Source organism: Atractosteus spatula, chromosome 10, assembly GCF_055471065.1.
Source record: "Atractosteus spatula isolate fAtrSpa1 chromosome 10, fAtrSpa1.hap1, whole genome shotgun sequence".
Classification (NCBI taxonomy): domain Eukaryota; kingdom Metazoa; phylum Chordata; class Actinopteri; order Semionotiformes; family Lepisosteidae; genus Atractosteus; species Atractosteus spatula.
Genome location: NC_142715.1, coordinates 1,872,408 through 1,887,949, shown reverse-complemented (window position 1 = coordinate 1,887,949; position 15,542 = coordinate 1,872,408). Strand labels below are relative to the sequence as shown.

The window sequence follows — 15,542 nt, the reverse complement described above, 5'->3', positions numbered from 1 at the left end:
CTTTATCAAGAAGCAACGGCACCACTCCCAGTAGAATGAGAGAAAAATACAGAACAACATGAGGAGTCAAGGGGCTCCCACAATCCATCTTTCATGATTTTTTCACTAAGAATTTGACCTTTTCACAGAGAGATCTTTAAATCAACAACATTTAAGAAAGAAAACAAATGGAACATTTTTTGGAACAATAATAAAAAAAAACTTTCAATGCCTTGGTTGTGTAAGTGTGCACACCCTTTATAAAAGGGGTTGCAACTGTGCTGAAATTTAACCAGTCACATTCCAGATCATGTGCAAAGGTTATTTGCCTTCACCAGACATCAATTGTATTGATTCTGATTAGTTCTAATTTAATATCAGCTGATCTCATATAACCAACCGATCTGGGAGAACAAACGTTCAAACTGCACAGCGGAACATGAAGAGAAATCCGTCTGCTGATTGTCAGCAAAGAATGTTGTTACAAATTATCTGCTGAGATGTTTTACCTATTCGTCCACCTCTTTCCTTCCTACATTGCAGTGAGCACAATTCTTTCAGTTTCTTCTCTTGTATTTTCCTTGCTATTTTACTGTCCCTTTCCCCCATGTGGAGATGGATCCACAACCGAAACCCTGTTTCACCCTGTGTTTCTGCAATGTCAGTCTGTGAAGGGAAAGCAAGTTTTACAGCTCCAGTGGCGCAATGGGTCAGCGTGTGGTACTTATACAGCAGTGCACCGTGGAGTTATGCTGAGGTTGTGAGTTTGAGCCTCACCTGGAGTAATATGGCATGTCTTTAACTTCTTAAAGCAACTGTCCACTTTAGATGCTGCTACTTATAAGTCGTCTTTAACACCTTATCCAGTGGGATTGTAGTCTGTTAGGTATTTGCTGGAGATCTGGTCTAAATTAACATCAAAGGAACAGGTAAAGGTTTATTCCACGTCACACCCGAAGAAGGGTCCACGTTGTGTTTCCTTCTCTTTTCAGCATGGAATTAACCTATACTTTTTCATTTGCAGCCCACGCATGCTGACACAGGTCACTACTTTAATTCCCATTAGCTGTGGACCTCCAGCTAACCTGCACACAGATACAGTATATGTGTGAGGTCTGCTGGGACTAAGGGAGCACGATGAAGACTTGAAAAAGGTCTCACATTAGATTCTGTGTTTTTGTTGTTCCCCAGATTTGTTTTTAATGTTCTTTTTGTTTTGAAGTTGTTCCGTTAAGTATTTTTTTATTTTCTGTAGTTGTTAGACTACTACAGTGATTTACCTAGGTTCCTGGAAGACTTCTGGCTTTGTGGTTGTTGTGTTTTTGGGTTACAAGTATTTTTTTTCTATTGATAGGACCCCACGCATTACTGTGGGGCTAGTTAACTTAAGTTATTACATTGTACCTGAAATTACCACATAAACTACTCATCTGTTTTCTTCTTTTTTTTTAACAAAGGCACAATTTTTTTTTCTTGCAGCTGATTGGTATCTACAACGGGTCATTGCAACGATCTTGGCTGCTGAAATTTGTCAGCAGCTCTGTACTAAACCTGTTCTCAATTGCAACAAACCTAAAATAACATCTGCTGCTCATTAGATGTTACTGATGTAGGAGACTAACTTAAACCACCTCTTCACAGGGTTTAAGTAGCTCAGTAGTGGAACAGTTGATCACATTTGAACTTTTCTGAATGTGGTGGAAATAATATAGTCAGAAAGTAACGAACATATGCACCACTCCCTTGAAATATTTAGCTAAAATTGTTTTCTAGACACCACAACTATTCACAATTAATTTTATCAATACATGTCTTTATTAATAAAAATGTAAGTTATTAATAATAATTCACATTAATGTATATCTTTATAAGTAGCTGTATTACCGGTAATGCATGTACAGCCCTTTTCTTTACTAGACACATGCGTTAACCAGCTAAGCCACAGCGCTGGCAGAGTGCTATCCTTTTACAGCCACTTGGACACACCGCTCTGAGACACCTGCGTTCTGTGTGCGCTGTGTGCGCTGAGCCTGCTCGCTGAGCAAGTGATGAGAAATGGCTTATATCTGGTAATTTCATGTCCAAGGAGCTCAACATGCTTTTTATGTTTGACATCTTCAAGGAAAATGGTGAAATCACAGGTGGAAGAGGAAAATGATCCTTGAGTAGAGGAAAGACGACCATCTTGAGCGCTAACTCATGTCGAGAGGCTAACTTCCGTAACGAGGTGGTGGAGTGGTTAAGGTGATGGACTACTAATCCATTGTGCAATGCACGCGTGGGTGTAAATCTCATCCTTGTGAAGTTCAGTACAACTGGAACACTTGGCCCACAAGTAGTGACAGTATCAGAGGTGTCTGCAGTATGTTGGTTTGTGAGCAGCAATAAAATAACTTGCTCTGGAAGCATGTGTGCCTGCATTAATATAGCTCTGTCGAGCAGAAAAAGCAACACAAAGACCAACTTAAAGTCAACAGGAAGTTTTCTTAGCTGAAAACATAGCCATTGTGCGCCAGGTGAAGCTCGATCTCACAACGTCGGCATGACTCCGCTGCCGACTGCGGTATAAGTACCGCTGCTGACCGATTGCTCTAATGGAGCTGCGCGCAGCCCGACAGTGCATTTTCACAGTCCAATCAAACAGTGCTTCTTCCCTAGGCTACACGCTTCAAGAGTTTTTTATATCAGTCAATTATTCATTGGAATAGGTTTATCGATGCGTCAGGTGGGAACCCGGATTCACTGCTTGGAAGGCAGCTATGTTCACCATTATTATACCAAAGCGCTTACGAGGCAAGCTTGTTATTTTGCGTAATGCTCATTCAGTTTTTATTTAATTGACTGAGTTAACGTATTTACATATTGAAATCATAAAGCTTCATATAATTGAAATTACTCACTAAACCACTAACACACTTGCTGTTTAAGTGTTTCATAATCCTTTTTCTCTGTTAAAGATGTGATGTGATGGAATGTACATCAATTGTACATTGTACAAATGTACGCACAATTGTCCATCGGCTCAGGACACTCTTAAGCAGTGTTTTTGTTCTATGTGTGGTGGTGTATAAAACGATGTAAAAATAGGCAATACATTTGCTCAGAGTGACATGAAGTTTGAATGTGACTTTTTTTTCCTTATAATTTCTTCATTTCAATAAATTTGCAGTCTTTCTTGGATTGGTGTTGCTTTTGTGTAAAGAAACCTCAGGATACAACGTGTGGTCAGTCAGTTTTTCAGTGCATTCAAAAAGTACTTCCTACCTTGATCACGAGCTTCTTTTTGGGGATTCACTTTACAATTGAGTAAAGCAAACACACTGACCTCATACCGTGGCAGGATCTTACTTAGTCATTTGGAGATCTGTTTTGCCAAGACAGATGTTAATTATTTCCTGGCCCACACTGTTTGATAGTGCTGTGATTTCATGTCCAAGCTGAAAAGACAACTGCGGAGCTGACAAACCATTTCAGTGTTTAAGGTCTGAATGGAGAGTTGAACTGTGAGACTTCCTTCCTTCCTTCTGATGCTTTTCAAAGCAACCTGATAAAATCAGGTCATTGAAGCTGCTGTTCAAGTAGGTACTGCTGCCAAAATGCAAATCCCTCCTTCAGGCTGAAGAAGCTGTCCCTACTTTACTCATCGCCCAGCAGGCAAAGCGAGGTTGATGTGGTGCACGTCTGAGCCCAAAGACAGACGCATCACAGGACTTCACTCGGAAGATGGAATCCATGTGAGGTAGATGTATCTGACAGACCTCAGAGAGCTGAGCTGGATCACATCCCTTCTGAATGATGTTGCAGTAACACTCCACCACTCCTCTTTGTGCACTCATGCTGGAACAGTGGAAGGCTACTGCAAGAGGCTATCCTGGAGGAGATACTCTCCATAGAGCTGAAATAGCTCAGCTGGAAGAGTGTTAAATTGAAGATATTAAGTTTACCTGGTTTAATGCCAAGTTTTAGCAGTTTGTTTCACAGTGTCATTTGTTCCTTTCTGTAGCGTCCATGTCTAACACGTTGCTTTCATTTTCAGCTCGAATCACAAACTGGACTCTTCTTTTCCTCAAGACCGTCTTATTCCAATGCTTCTGAAGTGCAGAAGTGACATAATTACGAATGTGACTAGCTGTTCTAGCTGTTCCTGGTTAATGATGATTAATGAGAGAAAAATACAACTCCTTGCTTTAAGAGCAAGAGCCAACAACGTGCTCGCTCATTGAGTTGGGTACTTTCTGTGGTGCTCTTCCTCTGCTTCAAAGTTATCAGGACCCCTGAGAATGAGTTTAAATCAGTCAAGAAAACATTGATTCTAATACTGCACTGTCATCTTGTGTGCAGAGATCTAAGACGTCTGCTTCTTGCTTATTGAGTTTGCTTGATTGAGGATCTGATCAGTCCTGATGTCGTACACCCACTGAGTCTCAGTAAACAGACCCTGCAGCGCTCTAGGTGCCAGCTAAGTGTCTAACAAGTGCACTATAAAGACAGGGACTACACTTTGCTTGCGTCATGCACGGAATGGTGAGGCTGTGTGGTCTTTGCACTGTTCTTCTTTTCTCTTATTGCAAGGACCTGCATTCCCACTTTAACAAAAACAGCCAGCAGAGTATGTCGTCTGTGTGATGATGTCACTCCTGTACTGTATGAATTTCCTTAGACACAGGCCATTGCTTTCTGATATTTTTCCGGAGTGGGTATTGATCGCGTATGAAAGATTATTTTAATAAAGAATATGTGACCTACAAAGTCACAGTAAAGGTGGTATGGGGGAAAATTTTATAATATTTATTTTATTAGAATACAATTAAATCTTCTCATTACCTTCTGTATGTCTTTTCTTATCACTCTTACAGCCATTTGTTTTAGTGAAACCCTTGTGTAAAATATGCTGTAAATAGGAGCTATTAGTATTTTAAAATAATAATAATAGAAATATCTAAGTCCTCTAATTGGTTATCTTCACTTAGGTAATGAACCAATCATCAGGTTCTAAGACTTAATAGGCTGGATTTGAGCGTCTTTACAGAGAGCTGATTTGGAAGCCTCACATATGCAAATGGTGACACTTTATTTTCGCTCCACATAAGAAACTCATAAATCTTTGAATGCTTTCTCTTCACCTGCAGCCCTCTCATTTGTCTACAGTTTGTGGCATCTTTTCAACACAATATATTTCACCATGGACTGAAAGATCAAATGGTTTTGGCAAAAGATAAGGAGATCTCCTGGCCTGTAAGTGATCAAACCCACAACCGTGTGTCATGAATCGCTCTCATGCAGGCAAGCGCACCCGCATTCCCACGAGCTCATCCCATACCAAACGTGCACGCACCAATCTCTCCTCTATTTAAACCCTCACCAGACCCCCTTTCAGTGCTCACGATTGAGATTTTCTCCCGGAGCTTCGTTTCTACTTCCTCATTCTGCGACTCTACTGTGTTTCTCCTGGATCTTGACCCTGCTGTTCTTCGACTACACTTTTGCCTCCTGACTTTGTACCTACGCCCTTACTACGCTCACTTGGATACCGAACCCTGCCTGCTTCCTCAACTATGCCTTCGCCTTCTGATTCAACATCGAAGCTACTACAACACCTTCCCGGATTCTGAACCCCGCCTGCTTCCTCGACTACGCCTTCGGCTATCGCTTATGCTACTGAAGAGCATCGCATAGGATCCCAATCCTCCACAGTCAGCCCCGCCTTGACACTGTGGAGTTATTAGCACGACAATCGATCCAACTGAGCTACCTGATCACATACATGTGAGGTTCTTTGTGCAGCATAAAATTTAATTTAGAGATTTTTTATTTCCCTCTTTGAATTGAAACCTTCACAATTATGTGTACTGGGTTTCTGGAAGTGGTGGATATGATGTAGAAGAGATCAGCCTCTGTGATGCAACATCAAGTGACACTGACCTACTGTCTTACTGTTCTCTGCTGTATTTTAATCTACTGGGGAAATACTGGTATCCATGCATGTAAGGTTTCCACCTTGTCAAATTATTTTCCAGCACATTTTTGTTGTTGAAAATCAACCTTGTGGATTTCCATGTTGTGTCCCTCTTCTGTTAGTGTCACCCAAATTGATATATTGTGCTCTGGCGATTCTTCAGATCATACCATTTTGTACAATATTGTATCAGTATTGTAGAACTCATATCATTAAAGAAAATACGGCTTTTTTTGTATATTTTATTATAATTGTATTTATGTGGAAATATGTTATTTTAATAACTACATGTAAATTTGAAAAAAATATTTTCCCCCCTAAACAGGCAGCCTAACATTTTCAGCAGACAAAATATTATATGAATTTTTAAAGATCCAGACTGAAAGTTTATAGAATATTGTTTTAAACTATATGCTGCTGTTTTGGAAGTATACTTATTTTACAGGTGACACTGTGGTTAACAATGCTACCACGCAGACCTGTTGTTTCTATCTGTGTGGAGTTTGTATGTTCTCCCCATGTTTGTTTGGAGTTTCCGCCAGGTGCTGCAGTTTCCTCCCACAGTCCAAAAACATTGTGATATCATTTGAGGAAGTGAATTTCATGATCATGAGTTTTCTAATGTCATTTTGTCACACCTGTCAAAATGTGTATTGTTTGAACTTTTATCTTTCCTGTCATTTGAACCCAGATGCCTTTGTAACTGTCTGTAGCTATAACATTTCTGCAGTTCTAGGTCTAGAGATGCTGTATATTTCGACAAGCCGTCCCTTCTTGCAGGACAAGGACCCGTAATTTCTCTTGATTTGTAGGGAAATTTACATAACACTCAGGATGTCTCATGTTGTGTCTGGATTTGTCCACAGTGGCTTTTCTCCTTTGTGTGGTCCAATGTATACATATTGATAACAAACATTTAAGTTTCCCTTTCCGTTGGGGTTGATATTTTCATTGTGAGTTGCCAAGAGCTCCTTCATTTTTAATTGATAGTTTTAATATCATAAATTAGACATTATAAGCACATATAAAATGGTTCTAAAAAGTCTGTTGCAAAAAAACTTCAATAAAATGTATAAAAAAATTGTTCCCATCAAAAGTGTTACATTCAGATTTTACATCAATGAATGGTTTAATTTCTTACTTCTGAAACATCAAATTGTAGAAAGAAGAAAGAAATGGGATGTTAAAGCCTCCCTTTTGTAAAACACAAGGTGCAGATACAGACATTGAGGAGAGTGTGGAAACAGTGGAGTGAAGTGGACTCAGGTCACAGTGTCAGTGTGGAAACAGTGGAGTGAAGTGGACTCAGGTCACAGTATCAGTGTGGAAACAGTGGAGTGCAGTGGACTCAGGTCTCAGGACTCAGGTCACAGTGTCAATGTGGATCCCATCCCTGAACTACCTCACCCACACTGAGTCCCCTGTCTGTAGTCCCCTTTACCTGAAGTGGGGTCTCCCTCACTGTCCCCTGCATCTCTGTATCCAGAGGGCGTCTCATCAGAGAGGAGTCTCCCTGTGAACAGACGAGCAGGTCAGTAATGGCTCTGACACAGATTGGCCTGTCAGATACCTCTTCTCTCCCAGTCAGTATTTATTTCCTGGTGTGAAATTAGGTTGAAACTAATGACAAAGGTTAGTCCAGGTTGGTACAGGGTGTACTCCTGCATCTTATTTATAATAACTCACCTGACAGCGTCTGGACTCTGGGGCACACTCTTTTTCCAAAACTCTCCTCCTCTCCATCTTCTCCTTGAATCGTTGCTTCTCCAAAACTCTCCTCCTTTCCTCCTCCTTCTTCATCTGTTTCTTTACCTCCTTTTCACAAACTCTCCTCCTCTCCTTCTCCTCTTTTGCTTGTTTCTTCTCCTGCTTCTCCACCAGTTTCCTCCTCTCCTTCTTCTCCTTTGCTTGTTTCCTCTCCTCCTCTTCCCAAAATCTCCTTCTCTCCTTCTCCTCCTTTGCTCATTTCTTATTCTCCTCCTTCAGCTGCTTCCTCCTCTCCTCCTCCTGAGCTCACCTCCATTCCTCCTTCTCCTTCTGCCTCCTCTCCTCCTCCTGCTGCAGGCGTTTCTCCAGCCCCCGAGCGTAGGCCTTCCACCTCTTCTGCTCCTTCTTCTCCCATCTCACCTCCTGCTCCTGCTGCTCCCTCCTGTTCTCCTCCGCCTCCCGGGCACGTCTCCTCTCCTCCTTGTCCACGGTCCTCCTCATCGCATCTGCTGCCTTGCTGCAGCTCCTCTCCTGCTTCTCCTCAGTCTTCCTCCTGTGGTGTCTCCGGGGGAATAGATAAATGTAATAAGTACTCACACCACAAACTCTTCTTTTATTTTCCTGAGGTTTCTTCCTTTTCTTTTGGTCGTCCGTCTTCCAAACCAGTCCGCAATCCGTTTTCTCTGTCCTTGTTCAGTCCGTGTTCCAAAAGTTCGTAAAATCCAACAAATCCGCGCCGAGTCCAAATCACAAGCCGTAATATACGTTATCCTTTATTTATTCCGAAAATCCGTTGTCCTTAAATCTTTATTCACTCCAACCAAACTCTCCTATCTTCTCCAACACGCATTCACCTACTGGCTTCCGCGCCGGATCACTGTTTCCTGGGGCATATATATTTTGTTTCCTGATGAGACCCACCTGCATCTCGTTGTCTTTCAGCCTGAGCCCTTTCCATCTGTGGGTCAGCTGGTTTCTCTTAGCGACCATCTTGGTCAGGTCTAAGTCAAGTACAGTGAGCAGATCGTTCCTAAAATACCTGTCCTGGATGACCCTCCCTCTGGTCCTCTTACATACCCTCCCCCTGAGATCAGCCCCGTCCTCGGGCTGTCTGAAAAAGAAACAATGCATTCGGGAGAGGGCATCGACATTACCTTGTTTTCTTCCTGGTCTATAAACCGTTTGGAACTGAAACCTCTAGAGACTAAGGCCCCATCGCGTAATCTGATCATTTTTGTCCATGTTCCTTAACAACCAAGTTAGTGGCACATGGTCAGTATACAAGATGAATCGTCTTCCCAATAAATAATATTTTAAATAATCCAGGGCCCATTTTATTGCCAGACACTCCTTTTCGATTGTGGAATCATGTTTCTCCGCAGGGCTTAATTTACGGCTAATATACAAAATGGGGTGCTCTGATCCTTCAATTTCCTGCGTCAGTATGGCTCCAATCCCAGTGTCCGATGCATCAGTTTGTACCATGAATGTTTTGTTAAAATTAGGTACCTGTAAGACCGGCTGCGATGACAAAGTCCTTTTTAGTTCTTGAAAGGCCCTCTCTTCCCTTTCTGTCCATTTTATTTTTTCAGGGCAACTCGTCTTTGTTAAGTCGTGCAATGGGGCGGCAATGGCGGCAAATCCTGAAATGAATCGACGATAGTAGCTTGCTAATCCAAAAAATGTTCTTATTTGCTTCTTTGTAGAAGGTCTAGGCCAGTTTCTAATTAACTGTACCTTCTGTTCTTGTGGCATGATCATTCCCCTCCCAATCGTATAACCGAGATAATTGGCTTCCTGGGTCCCTAGACAACATTTTTTTGGATTAGCAGTTAATCCTGCTTTCCGCAAAGCTCCGGTTACTGCTCCCAAGTGTAGTAGGTGTTGTTCCCAAGTTGTGCTATGAATTACGACGTCATCTAGGTAGGCAGCCGCAAAATCTCGATGAGGTCTGAGTATGTGGTCCATTAATCGCTGAAACGTAGCAGGAGCGCCGTGTAAACCAAACGGAAGGACCCGATACTGATATAGCCCCTCCGGGGTGGCAAACACGGTTTTGGCTTTAGCTTCTTCGGCTAGGGGTACTTGCCAATATCCCTTTGTAAGGTCTAGCGTACTGATATATCGGGCGTTACCTAATCGCTCGATTAGCTCATCTATACGAGGCATAGGGTATGCGTCAAACAACGAGATCTCATTTAATCTTTTGAAGTTATTACAGAACCTAATAGTTCCGTCTGGCTTGGGTATCAGTACTATGGGACTAGCCCACTCGCTATGGGATTCTTCTATTATCCCCATTCTTAACATTTTTTCTACTTCTTCCTTAATTAGTTTCCTTTTTGCTTCAGGTACTCGATAGGGGGCCAACCTTACCCTTTTTTCTGGTTCCGTGATAATCTTATGTTGAATGAGGTGGGTTCGACCAGGACTTTGGGAAAAAACATCCTTGTTTTGCTACAGGAACTCTCGTAATTCTTGCTTCTGCGCCGGAGCCAGGTCCCCCACAGCGACGGCACCCGTTTCTTCTTCCACAGGATCAGGGGAGAAGTGGGTGAGCAAAACTTCTGCACCATGCCATCTCTTTAGTAAATTCACATGGTAGATTTGATGCTGTCGTTGTTTGTCAGGTTGCTTAACTTTATAAGTGACCGGACCCATTTTTTCCACCACCTCACGTGCACAATCTCCTTCTCTCCTTCTCCTCCTTTGCTCGTTTCTTATTCTCCTCCTTCAGCTGCTTCCTCCTCTCCTCCTCCTGAACTCACCTCCATTCCTCCTTCTCCTTCTGCCTCCTCTCCTCCTCCTGCTGCAGGCGTTTCTCCAGTCTTCCAAACCAGTCCGCAATCCGTTTTCTCTGTCCTTGTTCAGTCCGTGTTCCAAAAGTTCGTAAAATCCAATAAATCCGCGCCGAGTCCAAATCACAAGCCGTATACCGTTATCCTTTATTTATTCCGAAAATCCGTTGTCCTTAAATCTTTATTCACTCCAACCAAACTTTCCTATCTTCTCCAACACGCATTCACCTACTGGCTTCCGCGCCGGATCACTGTTTCCTGGGGCATATATATTTTGTTTCCTGATGAGACCCACCTGCATCTCGTCTTTGTCTTTCAGCCTGAGCCCTTTCCATCTGCGGGTCAGCTGGTTTCTCTTAGCGGCCATCTTGGTCAGGTCTAAGTCAAGTACAGTGAGCAGATCATTCCTAAAATACCTGTCCTGGATGACCCTCCCTCTGGTCCTCTTACACTCCTCTGCTCCTCCTCCTTCTCCCGTCTCCTCTCCTGTTTCTCAAACACCTTCCTCCTCTCCTCCTCCCTCTCCCGTCTCCTCTTCTCCTTCTCCAGCACCTTCTTCCTGTCCTCCCCCTCCTTCTCCTATCTCCTCTCCTGTTTCTCAAACACCTTCCTCCTCTTCTCCTCCACCTTTATCCTCTCCTCCTCCAGCTTCCTCCTCTCCTTCTCCTCCTGCACCTCCTGTCTCCGTTCCATCAACCACCCTTCTACTTCTACAGTCTTCTACTGAGTGGTGATGGGAGGGAGGTGAGGGAGGGGTCTGTGGACAGGCAGCTGGCTGGACAGTGGGGCAGTGACCTGGGGCGGGTCAGTGTCAGGATTGGAAGAGGTGGACATATTGTCCTCTTCATCTTTTCAGGGCTGACTTGGAAAGCACGCCTCTTTGCACCTGGACACTGAAGATAGACACAGGTCTTTGCTGCTGGGGTCAGTTCTTGACTTCTTATTCTTAATATACCCTCAGTATATGCATTGTGACTGTAATAAGATCCTGTACAGGTGAGTCTGTACAGTGTGTCCAATAAGAGTCTGTACAGTTGACACTAAACAAGGACAGAGGTTCTGTTCATCTCACCTGTTTCTGAATCTCAGGAGCTCTGATGTTCCTCGAAGAATGGGGGCGGCATGGAGCAGTCGGCAGGGAGTTTAATGAGCTCAGCGGGGTCACAGGTGAGTGAAGAGGGAGGGCCCAGGGGCACCGAGGTCCAGGAAAGGAAGGGGTGGACAGCTGGTTCTCTTTGAAAGCCTCGTCCACCTGGATAATTTGCCTCCTGGGCTGTGGAGGCTGAAGACACACAGACCTTCCTGTTCCTGCTGAGTCCCACAACAGGTCAGACTGTCCTAAGACTACTACAAAGAGAAAAAATAAACCTGCTTTTTACAGACCTCGGCCACAGCGTCTCCCAGGTACTTCTGCAGGATGAGGTCGACATTGACGTTGGCTGCAACCTGGTGGAAGCACTTGTCCACCTCGGAGAAGTCACACCTGACCTTTGTGTTTTCGAAGTAGGACTTCAGTGTCTCCTTGTGGTCGTACTGCTTCATGATTCCTGCGCTCTGGAAGGGAAAATCCTGGGAATAAGGGGAGTGAGAAACAGGCAAGATGTCCTGACCAGGTCTACTGCTGTCAAACCAAACCTCCATTATCAGAGCTCCCGTCGTTTTGCCTGTTGTCTTCACTGTTTTAATTTTGGGATTGGGTCAAATTTCTTATCATCTCCTCCATGAAACTCCACTAACTCAGTACCAACTCCTGTACCACAGAGGGAGAACAAGGACAGTGAATCATCATCATCATACCTCCACAGCGCCAGACAGGAGATGCAACCTAGGGGTGGAACTGTGGTGTCTCTAAAGCCAAAAGAGGGGGGGAGGTGGGTCACCCCACTGTTTATAGAGCCTATGGAGAATGGGGAAGTCTCCCCACTATTAATAGAGCCCCGCTGTTGCCATCGATGACCAAGAGTCAAACCACCTACTCTATGATGCCCCCTAGTGTTGATCTGTAAGCAGTGTGTCTTTCACCCATCCACTTGATATAACAGCAAGCTGGAGTCCCAGCCCAGCTCCTGTCTCTCTCCCCTTGGATCTGGAAGATTTCCTGGGGACCAGGTTGAGTGGGGTGACGCAGGTATCTTGGAAAGTTGAGGGGGACAGGAGAGTCGTCCCAGCCCCTGCGTACTGCAGTGCGAGCTGGACAAGGGGGAGGGGTTTCAGGGACTCACCAATCCCACTAAGCAGCCTCCAATCCAAACTCGGCCAGGACCTCATCGTACAGCTCCAGGTAGTCAAGCTGGATGGAGGACATCGTGTTCTGAGCCCAGGTCCGCACCCGGCTCTCCTCCACCTAGAGCAGCCCCTCCAGCTCAACCCGCAGGTCCTCCCTGAGCCGCCACTGGGGAGCCGGGGCCGGGCTGGGGTGAATGGGTGTGCCAGCAGGTAGGTGAGGGGGTGCTCTAGAGGGTGCACATGAGGGAGTATTGGTATGTCCAAGGAGGAGGTCAATGGCCTGTCCCTCTGTCCCTCTCCATGCCCTTCGAGCTGTCCCATGGCTGGGTCTTGGTCTCCTGCCTGGTGATTTGTTGGCTGGCCTGAGGGGACAGGGGCACAGAGATGGCATGAATGCACAGACAGAAAACTGAGAGGGTCTTCTCTAGAAGGACAAGGCCCTGCCTCTGGTCTCCCAGCAATCACAGTCCCCTGCTGTGAGCAAACTTTTGACAGATGTCACAGACACATCAGGCTCACAGACTCACAGCTCTCAGCATCCTGAGGCGAGACACAGGGGGAGTCTGCTCCCTCTTCCTCCAACAGTCTGCAATCATCTCCTTAATGATCTGTAAGAGGAGAGATACTGTCCCATCGGATGACAGCAGCAGACCTGACCCAACCCCACCTCCCCTTTCACACACACCCACACACAGGCATGACTGTGTCACCTTCATCATCACCTCCACCATCACAATCTCTACTATCTTCATCAAGATCATCTTCATCACCATTCTAATAAATGATCAACTTCACCATCTTCATTACCGTATCCTTCTTCATCATGTCCACCATCATCATCAAAAGCTTTTTCATCAAGACAATCATCATCTAGACCACCTTCATTATCTTCACTATCATCTGTATCACTATCATCATCCTGAGCAGAACACACTGGTTGTCTTACTCTGGAAGATTCTTTGCTCAGAACCTCAGCGTATCGGTGGCCCCTCTTTGACCTTTCAAGGTCACGTCTGTCTCTGTTGAGACCTGTCAGCAAGTTGACTGCTTTAGTCTCACCAGTAGAAGCCGACCAAGTTTCTGTGTGTTGGGACAGGCTTTTTCTTAGTCAAACAGTATTAAACACAGTAGTAAAACAGCATTTAAAACTGAGCAGGACAGGACAGGCACTTCTTTACATGGAATGGTGTGGGGGTGTGGAAGAAGCAGTCTAGTCATGTTGTTGAAGCAGATTCCCTGGTTTATCTCAAGAGACAGCTGGATGAGACTCTATAGTCAGGACAGGAGGCACTACTGTACATAGAGGGTGGTTGGGGCATGGAACAAGCTACCCAACCATGTCGTTGAAGCCAATACTCACGTTTCTTTGGGATCTGCCCCAGGCATCAGTGTGAAGCCCGTCTCACTGCTTGGCTATTCCTCTCTCGCCTTAAGCGAGTCTCTCCCAGCGGCTGGGGAGTAGGAAACAGAGTTACCAGCCAGGCACACAAACACACCTTCATCATCATCATCATGGGCCAAGATGACCCTAAATCACAGTGGTCTGTCATCCTCGAACCAGAAGCAGTGTCCAGCCCTCAGCTATCCAGCTTCATGATCCCCAGCATCCCTGCTGTGGCCTGTTGATGGGCCAGTTCTCCTAGACCAGGAGTCTCAAGCCCCAATCTTGTCACTGGAGAGCTAAGTGCATCTCCAGGTTTTCTTTCGAACTGGGGCTAGCCAATTAAACAATTAAGCTAATTATTTTCTTAGTAAGATGTGGAAATAATGTGTTCAATAATATATTTTAATGTCTCTCACTGTTGAAGACTCAAAACGTTCAAGGCACAGTTAAATATTTTAGGCCTGTAAAATGGAATTAGAATATTTTTTCTTTTAATTAAAAAACTGGATAAACTTTGTAACCGAGATCTGGACAGAAAACTAGAAGACGGACCCTCTAGGAATGGAGTTTGAGACCCCCTGTCTCTCACACCCTCTCAATCCTAATAATAATAATAATAATAATAATAATAATAATGCAGACTCACTGTTTTTGGGGTCCACATCCTGTGTCACTTGAGTCTCCTGTTACCTCCTTCCTGATCTGTCAGACACACTTCTGTTACAGACAATGGCTGGACCAGACTCACAAGCACACACCACACAGACACACACTCCCACACACTAACACACACACAGACGCACATACTGTCATGTAGAGTCTTCTCTTCCCCAAGAGAGGATGGCAGAGCCCTGCTACTGCAATGGGTTTTAATTTTAGGAGGAGGAGGAAGAGGAAGAAGCACAGTATGAACTGGAACAGCAGTGGACTCACAGCTCTCTGGGTCTGGGGCCTGACTCTCGAACCTGTCTCCAGTCTCTGGTGGGTCTGGACATCTTCTCTGTTCACCTCTGTTGACATCTGTGGACAGGATAGTTCTGTTAGACAAACGAGGTCGACCAGACTTCACTCTCACAGTCAATCAATCAATCATTTTTTTCTTATAATGTGCCATTTAATCCAGAGCATCAAAGCACTTTACAAAACATGCCTAGAAAATAGGGTATAAATGTGTAATACTGTAGTTTCTGAATTAACTGCTTGGATAATCCAACTATCACTGTTGTTACTGCTGCTGCTATTACTTCGACCATGACTACAAATTCTAAAACTAATTCTGATACTAATACTCTTGCTACTACTACTGCTGTCATTATTTGTAATAGTGATAAAAACAGAGCACTCACAGCTCTGTGGACATTGGTCTGGAATCTACACCCACAAACTCACACACATTATCACACACTGACAGACACACACCCACTGAGGACAATTTTAGCATTTACCTTTTTTTAAGTGTATAAGATAGTGACTAGTTGGCTTTAAAAATGCT

At 44.3% G+C, this 15,542-nt stretch overlaps 1 long non-coding RNA gene across 1 annotated transcript; it reads right to left on the bottom strand.

The window, feature by feature from the left end:
* Positions 1-14,019: 14,019 nt before the first annotated feature.
* LOC148824497 (uncharacterized) lies at positions 14,020-15,053 on the bottom strand. Its single transcript, XR_016091831.1, has 3 exons — positions 14,984-15,053; positions 14,697-14,752; positions 14,020-14,117 (listed from the first exon to the last, which is right to left on the bottom strand). It is a non-coding gene; the product is annotated as an uncharacterized LOC148824497 (long non-coding RNA).
* Between the last annotated feature and the right edge of the window lie 489 nt (positions 15,054-15,542).